This window comes from Callospermophilus lateralis, chromosome 13 (genome assembly GCF_048772815.1).
Source record: "Callospermophilus lateralis isolate mCalLat2 chromosome 13, mCalLat2.hap1, whole genome shotgun sequence".
Classification (NCBI taxonomy): domain Eukaryota; kingdom Metazoa; phylum Chordata; class Mammalia; order Rodentia; family Sciuridae; genus Callospermophilus; species Callospermophilus lateralis.
The window spans coordinates 101,906,382-101,925,196 of NC_135317.1; positions in this window are offsets into that span (position 1 = coordinate 101,906,382).

Consider the following 18,815-nt stretch of genomic DNA (forward strand, 5'->3'; position numbering starts at 1 on the left):
CTTTGCCATGCCCTGAGTTGTTGCCATATAGGGCCGGCCTTAATCTGTCCCTCCACATTTATGCCCTGGTGCTTCCTTTGTGCTTTTATGAATATAGTTTTATTGGGAATCTTCCTTCAGAAGGATCCCATTTCATCACTATCAACGACTTGCTTTGGATGGTGTCCTTTCTCCTAAATCAACTTCAACTCTGCCAGAAATGTAGCAGCAGCTTCTTCCCTGGCAGACACAGCCTCTCCCGTGTATATTTTTAGTCTAAACATCTTCCCGAGTCTGTGTAACATCCCTTTCTTGCGATAAATGGCTTGGTGTCCCTGATTTCCAAGGGTTCCCTACTGAGGTCTTCATACAGGCTCAGCGCTTTCTGGTGCCTTCAGTTGGCCTGTATTTTCTGCTCTTATCTCCACCCACATATTCAATGCCTTTTGCATCTCAACAAAGCATTCCTCATGCACTGTGGCCAGAAATTTTGCAATGTGAGATGCAAAAGAAAAATAAGTACAAATTTCTTTGTACCTTCTTTACAATTTCACAGAGAAAAGAGATATTCTTACTATAGATGCTAGTAAGCTCAGCATAGGATTTTTTTCTTTCCTTATTAAGTCAATAACTTTCATCTGTTTACTTAGAGGAAGCACTTTAGGGCTTCTCTTTGCCGGCCTACTGCTCTCGCACTTGGGGGCCATTATTAAGTAAAACAATAGTTACCTGAACACAAGTGCTGCAATACTGCGACAGTCTGACAGCCTGCAAAGTCACTAACAGGAGGGTAGCAGCGGACACACAAAGGGATTATTCGTTAGTTGGGCACAACTAATTAGGATGGTGTCACAGCATGTATGTCACAGGATTCCAGATAAACATATAAAACTCCATTGTATGTTCTAGCAACAGATAATGAATATATGGCTGTCTTAATTAAAAATACAATACCATTTACAGTTGCATTAAAAAAAACAGATACTTATGTGTAAACTGACAAAACATATACAAGACTGAAGTTCTTAACACTGTGGAAACTAATCCAAGCTTAAAAAAAAACATATGTACCATATTCATGGTTCAGAAAACTCAAAATAGTAAAGAAAAGAATAAGTCGATTTTCCCCAAGTGTTTATGTAGATGTAACAAAATTTGTTTCAAAAACCCCAGGTACACTTTTTAAAAATTATATCCAAAAAATGTATCTTAAATTTTACATATAGAAAGGCAAAGGAACTTGAATAACTATAAGAATAAAGTAAGAGAGATCAATTTGGCTGATTCTAACACGGTGCAGCTGATGCTAGCAAGTCTGGATTTAGTGAAGGAGCAAATACAGAGAAATGGAACAGAAGACGGGGCTGTGTCCAGACCCACGCGGGCAGGCCCTCTGGTTTTTGACAGAGATGTAAAGGCAGTTCAACAGAGGAAATGCGCCTTTTTAATAAATGTTACTGATAAAACATAGGGAAAAAATCATTTTGAATGAAATACCTTACATAAAAATTAACTCAAAATGGTCACAGACTTAAATATTAAACAGACTATAAACTTTATTTTAATAAATAGGACAAAGTTTGTGATCTAGGACTAAGAGTTCTTAGGCTTGATACCAAAACACCAAAACAAGAGAAAAGACCCAAAATAAGAGAAAAAATGATAAATTTTCAAAGACTAAGGAGTGAGTGTGGGAAGGGGGTGTGTGTGTGTGTGTGTGTGTGTGTGTGTGTGTGTGTGTTTCTATAAAAGGGAAACATTCAGGATCCTTATGGTGATGAAAATGTCCTTTATCTTGATTGCATGTCAACATCCTGGTTGTGAAATTGAATGACAGCTCTGTAAATGTTACGATTGGAAGGAACGAGGTAAAGAGTATATGGGATCTCTGTTTTATTCCTTATGACTGCATAATTATTGAAAAAGATCAATTTTAAAATTGCATTCATTATTCATCATTTGTAGTCACTTTTATTCTTGGTATATAATTGTAAATACTTTGGAAAAACTTTTTAATAAGACACATAAAAATAATGCTAAAAACTCCCTTTTTAACATTTATTGCCATTTGTATCTTTGAAGAAAAGATACTCAAATACCATTCTGATGACATCATTCCCTTGCTTGAAAACCCTTCCAAGGCTGTCCAAGGGACGGTGAGGTCAAATCCTAGGGTTGGCATGCGGACCGTTCTTTTTCTACATGCCTGCTTCTCAGTCAGATCCACCCTCCCCCACCCACCTGCACACTCTTCCCTCCACTCTTGACTATCTGAAGTTCCTCCAGGTGCCTTGCTGCTTCGTGCTTTCCGCTAGGTCACCCTACCCCATAAACACCCCAAAAATCATCTTCATATCATCCAAAATCCAGCTTGGGCTGGGGTATCAGCTCAGTGGTGCACCAAGCCCTGGGATCCACCCTTGCATTGCCCAAACAAGAAGACAACAAAACACTCTAGCAGTTCTTGCCTGCTCCTCCCAAAGGCCCAGCTCAGAGCAGACACCCTCTCTCTGGGCTGCACTGTGTTTGACGCAGGTCTTGGCACCTTCCACTCAGTTGCTTCTGCGTCTTGTTTCCTCTTCTGATCTGTAGTGCTTTGAGGGTAGGACCTGTATATCACCCACCCTGGGTCTCCAGAGCCTCAGATGGTGCCTGATATACTGGAGGTGGTCTATAATTGTGCAGTGGCTACGTGATTCCTCAGTCTGTGGATTTCTTTTTTCCCTCCTCTTCTCATCCTTCCCCCATACATGCATTTCTTACTCTCCTGAAGTCCCATAGTCTTTTCCACAAGACTAACGTGGAGTGAACGTATCCTCTGTCAGTCCACGGTGTGCTCCTCAACCTTGGGCAGGGTGCATTTTTCAGACATTCTTTAGACACATCAAAGAACTCAGAATTGATTGTTGAATAAATGAATGAATAAGCTGCATCCCAGATATTACTCACTACAGGTTATTTATTACCCTGCTCCAGGACCTTTAAGAGAGAGAGACACAAAAGCCAGCCGACTCACAAGGAAGAGCCTGGTGTAGGAGGAGCACCAACAGAAGGAATGAGTACGTGATTGGAATCATGAACGTCATCTGTGCAGCTTTGGAGTTTGACGTGAGGTCCTGCCAATTGTTCTTTGAGACTGATGGAAAGAGGGAGGGTGTGAAGTCTTCACAGCATTTCTAGATGCCCAGAGAAGAATCCCAGTGTGTGTCTTATTTTACACACTGAGGAGAAAATAGAGACACAAATGCATGTCGAAACCATCAAAAGGCACATTTCAGTTGTAGGCATAGTCCCAGCCTTGAAGAATTTACAGTCTACTTTCAACTGCAATCGTTCCAAATATTTGCCTTTAATAAAATTTGGAGAGTTTAAAGTGGCCAGGATTTAATAGGTGGGAAAAGGTGTGGGGGCTGCAGAAGGGTCTCACCCCTTGTGACCGGAGGAGCCTGCCAACTCTGCATCTGCTTCCTTCCCTCCAGCATGTGACATCAGAGCGTCTCGCTGTGGGGCAGGGGTGAGAATTAAAGATGATGTATGCCAATTACAGAGAGGGATGCCTGGCAGAGAGCAGGCCAATAAATCACAACCACCTTTTTCTCATCAAAGGCACCCAGCTCTGCATTATGAACTTCAAAACACCGTCATGTGAACTATTTTTCTTACTGAAATGGTATTAGAAGTCAAGGTTATAACACTAGGTGAATGCTTAAGAAAAGTATGATGTGCATTAAAAAATGTTATGCCAGACACCCCGCAGGGCTCTTGATAAACACTTGGGGACTGACAAATGTGTTGTGAGAGAATAAAATCATATAGATGGAAAGAGATAGTAGCATAAAAAGGTAATCTGGAGCCCACACGGCGTAACGATTATACTCCAATAAGTGTTTTGGATCTTAATCGTGATAGTAAAGGAAACTGGAAATCATTTGAAAAAATATTGAGTTTTCTTTTATGACCACAAGTTTATATGAACACCTGTCAGCACAGCGGCACGGTAAAGAGGATGGCAGCCCCCCGCAAAATGCAAAGGTGTTCTCGGTGTCAGGGGACATGTGCGGGCATCACATTTGCAAACACCTCTCTCCACATGACCTGGGAAGCAGCAGACCGGCTGCCCTGTGTGACCGAACACTTCCCAGAACAGCATTGTCCTGAAGATGAGGTTCACCTCACCAATATCTATCCCACCTCCAGGGACCGTGCTGGGGACACAGAGACGGATGGATCATGACGCCTCTCCTCGTATCCAAAGGTGGACATGTGAACAAGTGACCTGCTGCACTATAAGTGGGCACAGGGACTGTGAAGGTGCAGAGGGCTCCGTTTTCCTAAAGGATTAGGAAGTCTTTCTCAGAAGTAGTAAAACTTGATCTGGACCTTACAAGATAAGACGTTCACCATGCCAAGAGACGGTAAGGGCAGCTCCCACAAGTGACACCTTAAACAAAGCCTCAACTAGTGGGATGGACACAGGAACTATGGTGGTTCCCATAGGAACGGGGACATTTATAAGACATCTATAACTATATATGTAGAGTAACTTACAAAGAGAGTATAAATGTATCATGATATACCTGTGTAATGGGCATCAAATGATCATCCCACGTGGTTGGTGCAGGCCACATAAACTTTCACTCCCTGTAGTGTGAGCTCATCAGATTCACCCAGTATTTTTCAATTCAATATCTGAAGTTGGGTTAGTTATAGTCCATTAAATGGCTCTCGGTCATGGGTGTTTTCTCCTCATAGGCTCCTAAGTTCTTTTGAAGATCGTAGGGAGGGATGGGAAGGAAGAGGGGTTGAAAGAGAGAGGGACAGAGCTTTCCAGCAAGGACATCTCAAAGGCCAGCAAAATAACCCAACATCCTGGAAGAATCAACATTGTAGAATCATCAGAAATTGTCAGAAGTGCAAGTAGCACGTGAATCAACCAGCACGTTCGTGAACCTGAAGGCATAGCTTCCTTCTGCCTTTATTTTTTTTTCCATCAAGATGAAAAATAAAAACAAAGAGAACACGTGCAGTTTGCAGAGGGATCCCTACACCTCAGGCGTCCCTACAGATCCTTGACTTACCTGCCACACTAGCAAACACGTCGCATGGGCAACATGGCTAAATGATCTCAGGATGTTTCCCCACGGGACCTGAGAGCCCAGGTAAGCAAGACCAAAGACTAGAGCGAAATAGTCATTGTGCTCTTAAACATAATGCTTTTAAGGCACCCCTGAAATGGCCCTGTGGTTGAGTTTACATGACCACTTCACAATGTCATCTACTCATTCATGTCCCATACCCACCACAAAGTGGTTACTTGACCTTTTCCCCAAGTCACATAATTTCTCAGGGCTTCTAATTTCTCTTCTGTAAAATGAAGAAATGGACCAGATCACCTCCTAAATTGGCCCTCATTCTGACTGTTTATAGGTCTGGCTTTTCTCTTGACCCTCCATGTAGTTGTCTCTAGCCTCTATCCTGCCAAGAACCAATTGTCTTGGGCTACAGAAGTCCAACTACCAGTCCCAGTGGCACCTAAGTGGATTCTTGGCCCACGCAGCATGGCACGGCCGGTGCAATCTTGGCTCCTGTAGGTGTGCTAGATGTGCAGCCACCAAGACCCTGGCTGCCACACCCAAGTGCACACTTGACAGTCAAGCTCACTTGCCCTCTGTGGTTTCACTTCCTCCCCGGAAACAGAGCTCAGGGCTACAGATGGGGCCTAAGATGACAAACACTTGTAAGATAAGTTCTGAATTCAGTGTGGCTCCATTTGCTGAGAGATCCTGGAACACTCCACAGAGCCTCTTCTGCTTGTGGGGTCAGGCGGAAGCGTGGTTGGAGTGCGTATCACCTTGGCCCTCCTACTTCTGGATGCAGTACATGTGAAGTGCACCTGGATCACACAGAGCACCCTGGAGACGTGTTGGGTGAGGCCCCCAGCTGGGGTTTCAGCCTCTGGGGAACCCACCTACTGGGTGGGAACAGAAGAGTCCCTGGAGTGTTCCAGCCAGTGGGTAACAGGTGTGAGAACCACAGCCATGTGAACACCCCTCCAGGAGGAGCACGGGGTCGCCCTGGTCAGAGCCCACCCCCAGCTCAGCATCACGGGGCTCAGCCTGCCCCTGGAGGGAGAACCCTGTGTGTTAACATGTAACACTGTCCCAGGCAGTTTTCAAATTGCAAGCCTGACACCTGGGCTTGAGTCCTGTCATTTATGACCCCTATGACTTGAGCCATCCAAACCTCGGGTTCCTCATCTCTAAAATCACACTAAAAATAGAATCTAATCATGATGATCATTGTAAAGCAATGAGGTACAGTAGCTGGCACACAGCGCTGTGCCGAGCCTTCATAGTCTGAGACTAAAGGGGAAACCCGTGATTCAGTCTTTATTTAACGTTCTGGTATTTGGTTCACTATGAAACTTTTGCATTAATTTTGATTTTTGACTTTACATTAGGCTGGGATTGTGGCTCAGTGTTAGAGTGCTTACCTAGCATGTGCAAAGTCCTGTGTTCAATCCCCAGCACTGAGAAAATTGCATTAGTACTGATTACTGGGGAGGTTCTGTGTACCCCTAAAATTTTGCACATTTGCCTTAGAACTCAGTAGGTGCTATCATTTTACCTTCACCACACCATGACTGCAGAGAGCAACTTATCTATGTTATACTTAGAGCAGCAACTATGACATAGACCCCTTATCTAAAACTGCTCAGTGCGTAAGATGCTCAAGTAGGTAGTTGTCTACCAATTGCTAATAGCCCATGGTAGACAAGCTACCAGGCTACAGGTCTCCAAGTGTTTCGTGTGTTTGAAGGTTTTGTTTCATGATCCTTGAGGGCAGGGATATCACCCTGAGCCATGTCTGACACAAAGCTTGGGGACACAGAATCAAAGAACTGGCAAGAGCCTTGGAGTTCATCTAATCCCACCTGCTCACTTTACAAATAAATTATCTGATGCCCAGAGAGGTTGCATAATGTGGCCAAGCCAATCAGGGATGAGGCTGGAGGGAGATGTCAGGCATCCTGGGCTCTTTCCATCCTAGAAGTTGTTGATTTTCTTTTCTCTCTCCCTCACCTTCAGTACCTAGTACAATGTTCTCCAGGGAGGAAGGATCAATAAATGATATAGACTGCTGACTTCTGGAACTCAAGTCGTCTTTGCTTTAGGGGACATAGGGAGGCATTGCCTAGAGCGTATGTGTGTTTACCAGCTGTCTGTACATTCCAGCCCAGTGTGGCAAGGTGGTCAAGAAAATACCGATTTAAAGCCAGACAGTTCCAAGTTCAAGTCCTGGCTTCCCTTTTTCCTAGCTATGTGACCTTGAATAAAATTAAGTTTTTAATTTTATTTCAATTAAATTCACATGAAATTTTAATTTAATTTCAATGACTCATTGAAATTGTGAACATAATAGTAGTACCTACCACAAACAATTATGAGAAATTATACAAAACAAATCATGTAAAGAAGATAGCAGACTCCCTAACACACCATAAATGGCCAATTAATTTTAGAAATCATCACTGTTTCAAAAGTAAGTCCTAATGTTCAAGTGGGCTCTAAAGGCAGATGGATCAAGCCATCTGTAGGAGTCTGTGATATACCTACATTTTTGTAATATAGTGAATAAAGATTGGGAATGGAGAGAAAAGCTATCTGTCAAGCACATTTGCTTAATGGATGCAGATGTGCCACATCTATCCCATGAAGCCCCATAAACACCTCGTACTAGAGTTAGTCTGTGGGATCTCAGTTCCATAAATCAGGACAAGGAGCCCTGCACTCTAGCTCCTGAAATTTTACAGATTTCCCCCAAAGCACCAGGAACCCAGATCAGTGGACTATCAAAAGGGACCCGTCACAGACTCAAAAATGCCTAAACCGTAATTCCATCTTAGGATCCATTTGAAGAGAAAATAAGCTGTATTAGTGAGGATGCCCAGTCGATCAGCAGAGCCCACAGCTGAAGTCCAGCAGAGGCTCATGCCCTGCCCACGAGAAGCCACTCAGAGAAATCAGCTCGCAGGGGACTTCAACCAACCTCGCCTTCTATTTCTTCTGCTCCCAGCACAGAGCAAATACCAGGCCCACGACCCACAGGAAGATGGGAGGCAGAAGGCTGTGAAAGCATCCAATATTTTAGGACTTAGAACCTGAGGGGAAGAAACATACCTGGGTATTCCAAATTTCCAGTCAAAGACGGCAACATCTTACGGTTGTGCAGTATCTTTTCTCCAAAATCTTCAAATCACTTCACCTAACCCAGCATTAACCTCCCAGTGAGGCAGCTAGGGGTTCTTTGGGGTTGCAAAACTTTAAAGAGCACTTAATGTTCCAAGCACATTGATAACGAAAAATGAGAGAAAATTATAAATAAGACCCTTAGTCCTAATTTAAACCATCGATTGACAACCTGAAAGTTTCTTGAAATTCAAGGTTTTCCAGAAGTAATGTGGTATTCTAAGTCAGACCCTTAAAGTAACAAAGGTCATTTGTGAATTAGCTGGTGAAATCCAAGGGTCCCGAGTTTAGTTAATAGCATCACATATCGGTGCTGATTTCTTTGCTTTGACAAATGTACCTTGGTGCATTGGCTATACCCTCGGGGAAGCTGAAGTTCTGGAAGGTAGACAGGATCTCTGGGCTACCTTTGCAGCTTTTCTGTAAATTGAACATTATTCCAGAGTTTAGCTTTAAAATAGCAAAAATAGAATACATCAAGGTGGTTGTGGGATTTTTGATCTGCCAAAGAACCTTTATTCAGTGGGTGGGGATAGTGGTTACCATTTTCCCTCCCCAGTACCAAGAATATTTAAAAGACAAAGACCTCCAGCCTCTTTCCAGAGGTCAAGCAAAAAATGGAGCCAACTGTTATGCCCTCACGGTGCTTTGTTAGGAAGGCGGGGAGCTGGGGCCTGGAGCCTCCAGGGTGTAGAGCACTGGTATCTCCCGTGGTCAAGTGCCACTGCGGGGAAGGATGGGGACGGTGCTGCGGAGCACTGGACACCTCCAGGCTGGGGCATTTCCCGTTGCTCCGTTGCTCCTTCTCAGGACGTCCTCACAGGTGGCTCCGTCAACCCCAGGGGGAGCTGCTGCAGAACCGTCTGCAAGCCCCCCCGGAGGTGCACCTGCTCTGTCCCCTCAGGAGGAGCTGCTGGGTGGTGCAGGCCCTGGACAGTGAGCGGCAGGCTGTGCACCCCACTTGTAGAAGGCAGTCTGCACCCTGCTGGACTCCTGTCGAGTGTCCTGGACACTGATGTGTCCATATGCCACTTTCTGAAGAACAACCATCCATCACTCTGGGGCAGGGACAGTGAAGAACCTGCCTCGTGCTTGCTCGTCCACGCCCTGGGGCCCAGCGCTGGCTCCTCAGAGGCCCCTGTCTGGAGCAGCGCCTGCTTCCCTCCGCTTCAGCCAACTTTAACTACATCCACAGCTGCTCGCTTTTCTTCCTGGTACTGGAGTTGAACTCAGGGGCACTTGACCACAGAGCCTCATCCCCAGCCCTTTTTAGTTTTCATTTTGAAACAGGATCTCACTAAGCTGCTTAGGGCCTTGCTAAGTTGCTGAGGTTGGCCTCGAACTTGTGATTCTTCTGCCTCAGCCTCCTGAGTCACTGGGTTCAAAGTGTGCACCCCCATGCCCAACTCTCACACCAACTAGACTTGGTCATTTTATGACAGTATAGAATCCATCTGTTCTTCCCAACTTTGTCTGGTCTTACAAATAGAGATTATTTGGGGAAAAAAAAAAAAAACAAGTTTCCATGTACTACTTCCATAGGTTGTAAATTTTCTTGATTAATCTCCATTCCAAATTCTCTGCATTATTGTTTAATCCCAGCCCTATTTGGGGGGGTAGCAGGTACTAGGGATTGAACTCAGGGGGACTCAACCGCTGAGCCACAAGCCCAGCCCTATTTTTTGTATTTTATTTAGAGACAGAGTCGGAGTTGCTTAGCATGCCTCACTTATGCTGAAGCTGGCTTTGAACTCACACTCCTCCTGCCTCAGCCTCCCAAGCCACTGAGATTATAGGCATGGACCAATTCGCCTGGCTTGCATTATTATTCTTAGAAATCATCCAGATGTCTCCAGAAGTTTAAATATTTCAGCACCTAAATAGACTATTCTCTCCCTGACAGCCTTGTCTACCTAAGGGTGACCCCATATTGTGCTAGCCTACAGGTTTTCTTTAGAAGTGGTCATAGTACCCACTGGATAGGTGGGTCTGTCAAAGACATCTGTCATGCTTTTTGGCCACTTAACATCTGAACCCAGTCTCTATGTTTGGGGAGCGCCTCTCCCTGCAAGGCAGAGCGGATCCCCCCCAGGGAGGCTAGAGATGACAGCCTCCCTTGGAGCTAGGTGGGGGCACTGGCCATGAGCTAGGCTCCCCCAAACTAGCAATATGGAACAGCAGGAGTCAACAGAATCCATGTGGCCGTGAGGACGGCTCCTTCTGGCTCACTGGTGCACCAGTGGCAAGCGATTCAGGGCACTTTCCAGCATTTACCAGCATGGCCGGCGGACACCCTGCAGCAGCACTGCCCAGCAGGGGCAGCTCCGTTTTCACCAGGAGAGGTCTCCAGCACAGTCTGAACACTCTTCCTGGCTCCACAGCCATTGAGCTTGGCCCTCCAACCTCTCTGGGGAAATCTCAGAGCCAGGACCGGCTTCCCATGCATGTGCCCTGTGCAGTCACAGGGAGTCCCAGGCTCAGCAGAGGCCTGTCTTGGCTCTGTACTCAGCTGCTGCCATCTTAAAATTCTTAAGATTTTTTTTGGAATAAGAGACCCCACACTTCCATTTTGCCGGGTGCCCAGAGCTAACCAGAGCTGTGGGTCCAGGAATTCTTGACCTTTGATGTTCATGAGCCCTCTGGTAGGCTAAAAACCTGTGGCACCCAGGAGGGAGGTTTTTAAGTACACAAAGCAAAACACAAAGAAAACTAATTATTTTGAAATGTGCTTAAATCTTGTTTTTGAAGAAACAAATATGGGATGACAGTGCACGTCTGCCGTTTGTATTAGTGCATTAAGCAAATCTAGCGGCAGAACTGAAGCCTTCTGCTATTTAGAAGTAATAACAGGCTTAAGCAATATTTGGAATGTCTGCAGCAACTGAAATGTGACCTAAAAGTATCTATGATTTCCAAAAATGGTAGTCACAGGTACCTAGTTTATTAACCTAAGGAAGTGCTAAGTTCAGTGGGAGACTATTGAGAAAAAAAAAGGATCCATCCTCATTACAGAGTCCCTAAATCTTAAACAGGAAAATCAACTTAAGAGGACTGACTTAAATAAGTTCCTTTTCCACTTAGACCAAAGCTATCATTTTGTGGTTGGCAACCAAGAACTCTGGGGACAGAGATACCCAGTGTGAGCCAGGTGCCAGACCATCCCTAAGTTTGTCATGGTCCTCCATAGAAAATGAGCAAACACAACAGTCATAGTGGCTCCAGGTGGCCCTGCCCTCGGCCACTAGGAGCGTAGAGGAGAGAGATCAACAACGACACTCCCAGACACTCCCTGGAAAACACAGGACAAGCACTGTGTGTGTGGCAGGAGGGTGATCTAGATGGCCCGGCCTGTGGAGACCCCTTCCAGCCAGCTGTCAACCCTGACCCTTCTCTATGAGAAGGGAGATGAGCCACACAGCAATACAACCCTTGCGCCAAAGCTCACCACCCGTTAACAGAACAGTAAATACTTCCCTTCCTCAGCTTCCCAAGTTCTAATCCATCATTCTTTATTCTAGCCCAGATCATCTCTTCACTATTTCAACATGGGTTAATTTTTTGCATGTCTTGAAGGAAATTTGCTCAGCACATCCCTCCCCAAGTACCTTTCTCCTCCTCCTTCTAGTTCTTTTGGAAGAGGAAGACTCAAGAGCCCTTTGGACAAAGGAAAGATCTATCATTTGGACACACTTGAAAAGCCTGAATTCAGTGAAAGTAGAAAGCAATCCATTTGCAGCCATCTTGACTTCTCCAAGTTGTTTCTCATGAGTTTCACTTGCGTTCTAAGCATCTTTCACTGTGTCTATTACATAGATGAGGAAACTGAAGTTCAGAGAGGTTGTGACCTGCTCAATGGCACAACGCAAAGTAACACAGCTGGAAGAGAACCCCAGGTCCTTTCCCTGCCTTACCTCTGCCAGGAGCAGATCGCGATGAAGAGAGGCTGAATTGGAAAGGGGAGTACATTCAAGCAGATAGTTAAAAACCAAGAAACACACACCCCAAATTCTGGAGAGCAGGTGTCCATTGAGAGAAAAGAAGCTCAAAAAGGAAACAGATGACCCAATCCTCTGGCTCCTACTGGGCGCACTTCAAGCCCCCACATATACTAGAATTCATTTGGCTGGTGACCAGGGCAGTCCGCCCCCTTCCTGCCTGGGAGTTCCACTCATAACAACAGCGCCAGCAGGAAAAGGGTTTCATGAACATAAAAATAAACAAACTTTCTATTTTTAGCAGAGCTGCAGCTGTGAGAATCTCATTCTTTGCTCTGAGCTGCAGCATTCTGAGAGAGCAGAGGGGTTGGGGAGGAGGAAAACGGGGCACCAGGAAAGCAGGAGCAGTTGTGCTGGGGGCCAAATCTCCCGTTGCTGAACCTGATCACATGAGGCCACAGAAACCTATGTCCAGCCTGGAAGTCTGTGGAGTCGGCAGGTCTGGAGAAACTGGAGCTTGTCCACCAGGAAGCCAGCCCCAGATCGGGCTAGTTTCTGGCCATATATAGAAGTAAACAATCCCTTTAAATGATCCTTTACCCACATGCTTTTTAGAGCCACTGAAAACCAGGGTGGTTTTGTTTCCCCATCAGAAGAGCAGAGAGAAGCTGGTGGATTTCTGCCCTTTGCTTAGGCTCTGGCTGGAAATTGCGTGGCTCTCACAGGAACGCAGGTCCCACACCTTTCAGGCTGACAGACGGGTGCAGAATTGAACTGCAGCAAGATTTCTCACTCAGCCCTTGTGACAGTCGGCAGCATCAAGAACCTGAGAAAGGACGGCGTCAACACCGGAGCAGGGAGTTAGGGGCACCCCAGTTGCTTTTCTTGTTTTTTGCCTGGAACAGGATGGGAAGCTGCGAGAGGGGGCTCCTAGGCCCCACCAAGGCCAGGGGAGAGGGCCTCTCTATGGGGCACCTGCCCTGGTGTCAGGGAGCCTCTCAGCCTTGCTCCTGCCTTCCCCTGACCCCAGCCCCCTTCTTCATTTTCCTCTCCCCACACCCCTCCTTTCCCCCACAGTCCAACTACGCTTCAGTCCTTCATAAGGGGACAGAATGGCCCCAAAGCAGCACTGAGGAAGGAAGAACCGCCTGTTTCACGTGCTTCAAAGAGCTACGTGATTGCAGAAGGGTGTCACATGTGTGCCCACTCACAGACAGTTTCTAAAGCTCCCCAGATCTGGTCTTGCAGCCGAAGCTCTTCATTCAAAGACACGTTTTCCAAGCAACTCACTGTCTGCCAGACGCTGTCCCAGCCCACAAGAGCTTACAGTGCGGTTCGGAGAACAAACATGCAATTTCATTACAGTGGGGCAGGCTCCGTGCCGGGCAAGCCGAGTCCTGTGGGAAGCAGAGGACCTGCTTCTACCTCAGCCTCGGGAGCTTCCAGAGGAGACACTGGCTGAGCCGAGAGCCAGGAAGGTGGAGATTGCACAGGGGCGAGAGTTTCTCAAATGCTCTCCATGTAAGGGCAGCTCTCAAATAGCAGATCAGTGGCACCAAAATACACAAGATCTTACCCCTGGCACTTCAGGGTTTGCTGATTTCCACCACCCAATACCATCTGCATGGGACCTGGTAACATGTACTAAGCTAATCAACAGTCATTGAATCATCAGAGAGTATGCACTGTTAGTAAGGAAGGTCCTGAATCTTGGGATCAGGAGAGGCCATACAGGATTCTCAACCTTCCCTCCAGGGACAGCAATCCTTCCCTGTCAGGGCATGTGAATTGTTCCAGTGATGGAGAACTCAGCCCTGATGAAGGTAACTTGTTAGTGCTCATTACTCAGTCTTCCGGGCAGGAGCTGGAGTATGTAGTGTTCTTTTACACACTGGAATTTCTCGCTCCTGTCTCCCACTCTTCCCCCACCACCATCAATTCTGCAGAACACCATGAACCTGCAGCAATATTTCCCACTCAGCCCTTGCTTCTCTGAGATGAAGTGGCTGTACCTTCTTTGAGAGTGGTCACTTCATCATCCAAAGTCTGTAGTGACCTCGATTTCCTACATGCGAGTTCTACTTTCCTTCTAAAAACAAGACTGACCCAAATAAAAAAGAAATGCATAAATAAATAAAACATTTTAAAAAAGAAAAAAAAAACATGCATGGTTATCTTTGATTACCAGGATTATGGATCATACTTTTTTTTTTCCTCCTTCACAGTTTTGAGTCTTTCCTCATTTTGCCACATTGAGGGACAGAGGTCAAACAATTAATGTGACTTGCCAAAAAAGCCCTACCATGTTCATTCCTCCTGCACACCTTTGTTTATGCTGTGCCCAGAGGCCACGCGCTCTCTTCCCTTGTCTTCAAATGCTGCTGTTCCTCCTAGATTCTAGTCAACCAACCTTCATCAGGAAAGTTTCTGTGAGTGTTCCAACCCTTACTATCCCTAAATCTAAATCACAAAATTCAGCATTTTACTATAAAACAATGCTAATCATTCCACATTAGATTGTAGACCCCTTAAGAGCTATATCACATCATATCATATGATAGTCCTACCTAGCTCAGGGCAGAGGTTACTGTAGGTTCCTCATAAATATTTGCTAGAGCCTGGTGGATAAAATTCCATGGGTCCTATTCATCAGCCTGGTGGCTGGAGCATGGTTCTAATGCCATTTCATAAATCATCTGATACTATGCCTCTCAATCTGTGGGGCACACTTCCCCAGGAATGGATGGCAATATGTACCAAGTGAGTGAAACCCCAGCATAACAACTAATGTCCTCCTAAAGCCACAATCCTCTGTCCTTCAGGAATGTTTTGGTAGGAAGACTGGCAAAGTGCTCTTGCACCGCATGGTTTCCAAGTGCAGATATCAATATTCTGCTGGAGCTCTTGGTCTAGACCCTGCTTCTACATCCTTTCAGACAACCATCTCTAAGTTTCACCAGAAGATGTTCCTGGGCTGCACATTTATCCTGCATTCTGCAAGTAGAGGCCACTGATATGGGGGCAGAACACCCAGATTCTAGTCCAATTGTGCAACTACCGTAGGCCACGGCCTCTACAAGCCCTGGCCGCTCATGCCCTGTCCACAAACAAAGGCGAGGTCATGTTAAGTAATACCTGGGAAACACTCTTGCAAACTGAAAATTTACAAAGCTCCAGGTATTACCGTTGTCCTTATCGTCCCAGAATCAGTTGACCCATGGAACCCACCTGCCCATGGAATGAAGGTGGACAGCCAAGGAGCCCTGAATTCAGAAACTTCTGGGCTGAAACCTGACTCCAGCATAAGCTCCATGAAACTAGAGTCTCATTTGTTTTTATATACCTAACATTTTGCCTGGTATTGGGAACATATATGTCTAATAAATCTTTCTATTTATTGAAATCTCTGCCTGCCATTTATCTGACTTTTGACAAATTTTTAAATTTTCAAAATCTCAGTTTCCGCATATATTAGATGGGTATGATAATAACTCACAGAGTCGCTCGATTTCAAAAGCAATGTGTATGAGCTGCGTCACTCAGTGCCTAAAGCAGAGAGAAGAGTGAGTCGAGAGCGTGTGTTTCTACAACTTGGGAAACGGAGGCTGGCTCATTATTTTCTGATGTCTTTGTCAGCCCTTCCTCTTACCTGTTTTAAAAGAGCCAGCCTAGGGTCAGGAAGTTTGTTGGTGGCAACACTGGTGCTCTGAGTCACTGAAGTAGTTAAGGAAGCAAATTTCAAAGCCACATTACTCCATGGGCCCTGGGGGCAGGAGCGATGAACAACTCCAGCCTCCACAAGAGCTTCTGCCTGCGTGAAGGTGCCGGGCAGGGCGCGCGGGGGTTTCCCAGGAGTCGGACCAAGGGGGAGCAGCGTTCCACCTGGTAACGCTGTAGGAAGCCCACACTCTGGGCTCGCTGCATAAACCACCCACCCCCAAGGGGGAAGACAAATGTGGAAAACACAGGAAGGAGCTCTGCTCCCACGGGAGACCCCTGCCACAAAACAGAGTCCAGAGCCCCCCCCCCCCGCCCGTTTACATCCCAGGCCAATGCTGAATCCAACAGAGGACCCCAAACAGTAGTGCCAGCCAGTTCACAACGCCAGCCATCGTGCCATAAAGACAGCTCAGGAGACACAGCTCTGGGGGCCGTGAGCCACAAACAGAATGAGAATTGAGCCCCTTAGGGCCCCAGAGGTATTAACAAAGGGCTTTCCAGGCCACCACCCACCCTCACCCCACACTGAAGGTGCTGGGGCTTGGTGCTGTATCTCTAGAACCCATAGGGACATGAAGGGAACTTTGGTGGAGGAGGAACAGGAGGATTATTAGAGGAGACATCCAAGTTCCCACCAATGCCAAGTGTCGGAGTCCATAAAAATGACATTTTTCCCGACACCCTGGATAAGACATTGGAGACGTTTTAGATATCACAGTAAAAAGAGCCTCCAAGAAAAGGACAGTGTTGCTGCTCTTTTTAAAGGACTTTCACAATGAGTTTATGTCAGAATTAGGTAATTTAGGAGGGAAGTTCTGCCAGAAATCTACTGCAAGAGATAGATACAATAACTGGCATGAAGACAGACATTCAAAACCTGAAAGAAATCAAAAGCCAAAATGAGGAAGAGGTAACACATTTTAAATGGGTCATGAGACTGCGGTAAAAAGAACAAGGTTTTGCTGCCTTCCTGAGGCAGAGGCCACAGAGACTCTAGATTTGGGTGGGGGAGGGGGGAGTGACATGGCCTGCTGGCCTGATTCCAAGTTCCATGGAGGCAGGACTCCTGCCCACGAGGTACCCGCTGTGAGTGCCAGTGGGTCTCCCTGGACTCCCAACCACAGAGAAGACATCTCAGCTTCTCGTGGGTCTCCCTTAGGGCTCTAAACCCTTCAGAATCCATTTCCGTTGCCAGCTTGTGCCACCTCTGGGGGATAATCACCCCACAAGCTCATCGCCTGCCTGTGAAGTGGCGCTTCCACGGGCCTGTCCTGAGCTTGCCTCCCTGTGCCGTCTCAGGATCCCGCTAACAAGTCTGTGCTCATCTTCTTCCCACCCCAACCACCTCCGCCTGTCAGCAGCCTCCCGACTGCGGTCCTCCGGGCTGCTGTTCCTGGACCTTCTCCCGCCCTGCGCTGACCTGCGAGACCCTTGCACTGCGTTGCAGGCAAGAATGCACCACAGTTTTAGATGAGGGGAAGAGAGTGTTCTCAGTATGATCACTTGGCCCTGGAGAAGGAAGCCCTTCTTGTGCAGCACTGTCCCTGGGCGACCACGGTGTGTTATACTCTAGACCTGGAGTTTGGAAACTGTCTCCCATAGGCAGGCTGCACAGACAGATCCAAGTTGGCCACTACTGCACCCAAACTGTCTGGAACAGGGCATTACTGAGGAAGGAAAGCAGATGCAGTCTGTGTCGGCCATGGAAGAAGGCTCAAGTTCAACACTTAATGCCCCACTGACTTTCACAAGGTCCGAGAGGGAAGCGACACCTCCCATCTGAAACTGACATGAACCCAAGACACAGCAGGTGCTAAAGTTAGTGGAGGGTGGTCACCCAAAAAAAGGGGTTTGAATTTCCAGTCTCAGTTTGCAGATCTTCTATTTTAAGATTTTTTTTTTTTCCTTAATTGGATGTTAGCATTCTGTTTCACTCCATTCGGAGCCCACTAACCTCTTGACCACCTTCAAATGTCTTTATGGAAAACAAGAAAAATAATGAGGCTTAAGCAAACTGGAACAGCTCGGTGGTTCCCTGAGGCCCGTCACGAGCGAGTAGACGTTGTAATGAAATAAGAGGTGGGTGTTCTGACCTGCCTCTTCCCAGGGAGGCAGCATCCACCCAGAATGAGAACACCTGGCCAGACGCCCATTCCCACCTTCTGCGGTAATTTCATCTTCTTGGCCGCATCAGGGCCTCAACAGACTCTACAGCCTTGATCACCCAGGGTCAGCCAAGCCACCAGCTTGCCCTCCAATTAGGCCCCGACTTGTCTGCCCCAGAAGACACTGGCTTTCCGTGCCGGCTTTTCTCCTTAGGAACCAGACGACACAGACACACCGTGATAGGCCTTGGTTTCCCTTCTTCTGACAGCCAAATCCATGAAGCCCAGAGAGCAACTCAACTACCTCAGTTCCTCTCATTTGTTTTCTCCCTTCTTTTCTCTTAAAAGCAACCCCCTATAACCGTCTCCTCAGCCAGAACCAGTCTGTAATGTTGGTAAGAAAGTATTTCCCCATCCTTCCCTCTAGGGCATAATTCCAGGCCTGCCTCTACCCCTTCCTTCCTCCTCTACTAGATGAGGTGGAGGGGGAAAGCAGGGGTCAGAAAAACTTGAGCCCAGATCTGAATCCCATCATTTATTAGCCGTGACCTTGAGAGAATTTCTTACCTACTTCTGAACCTCAGCCTCCTCATCTGTAGGATGATATCAAATCCCACACACGGGTAACCTCAGACCGAACGTACGTCACATGGGCAGCTCCGTTGCAAGCACCCCTCCATTTCCAAATCCTCAGCAGCGCATTTGAGGCCTTCCCCTCAGACCTCAGCCCTGTCCTCCTCAACTCTCTATCAGACCCTACGCTCCAGCTTTGCGCTTCAGGAGTCCCAGAGGATCCAACTTTAAGTGGGTAGATGGTAATAGGCCCA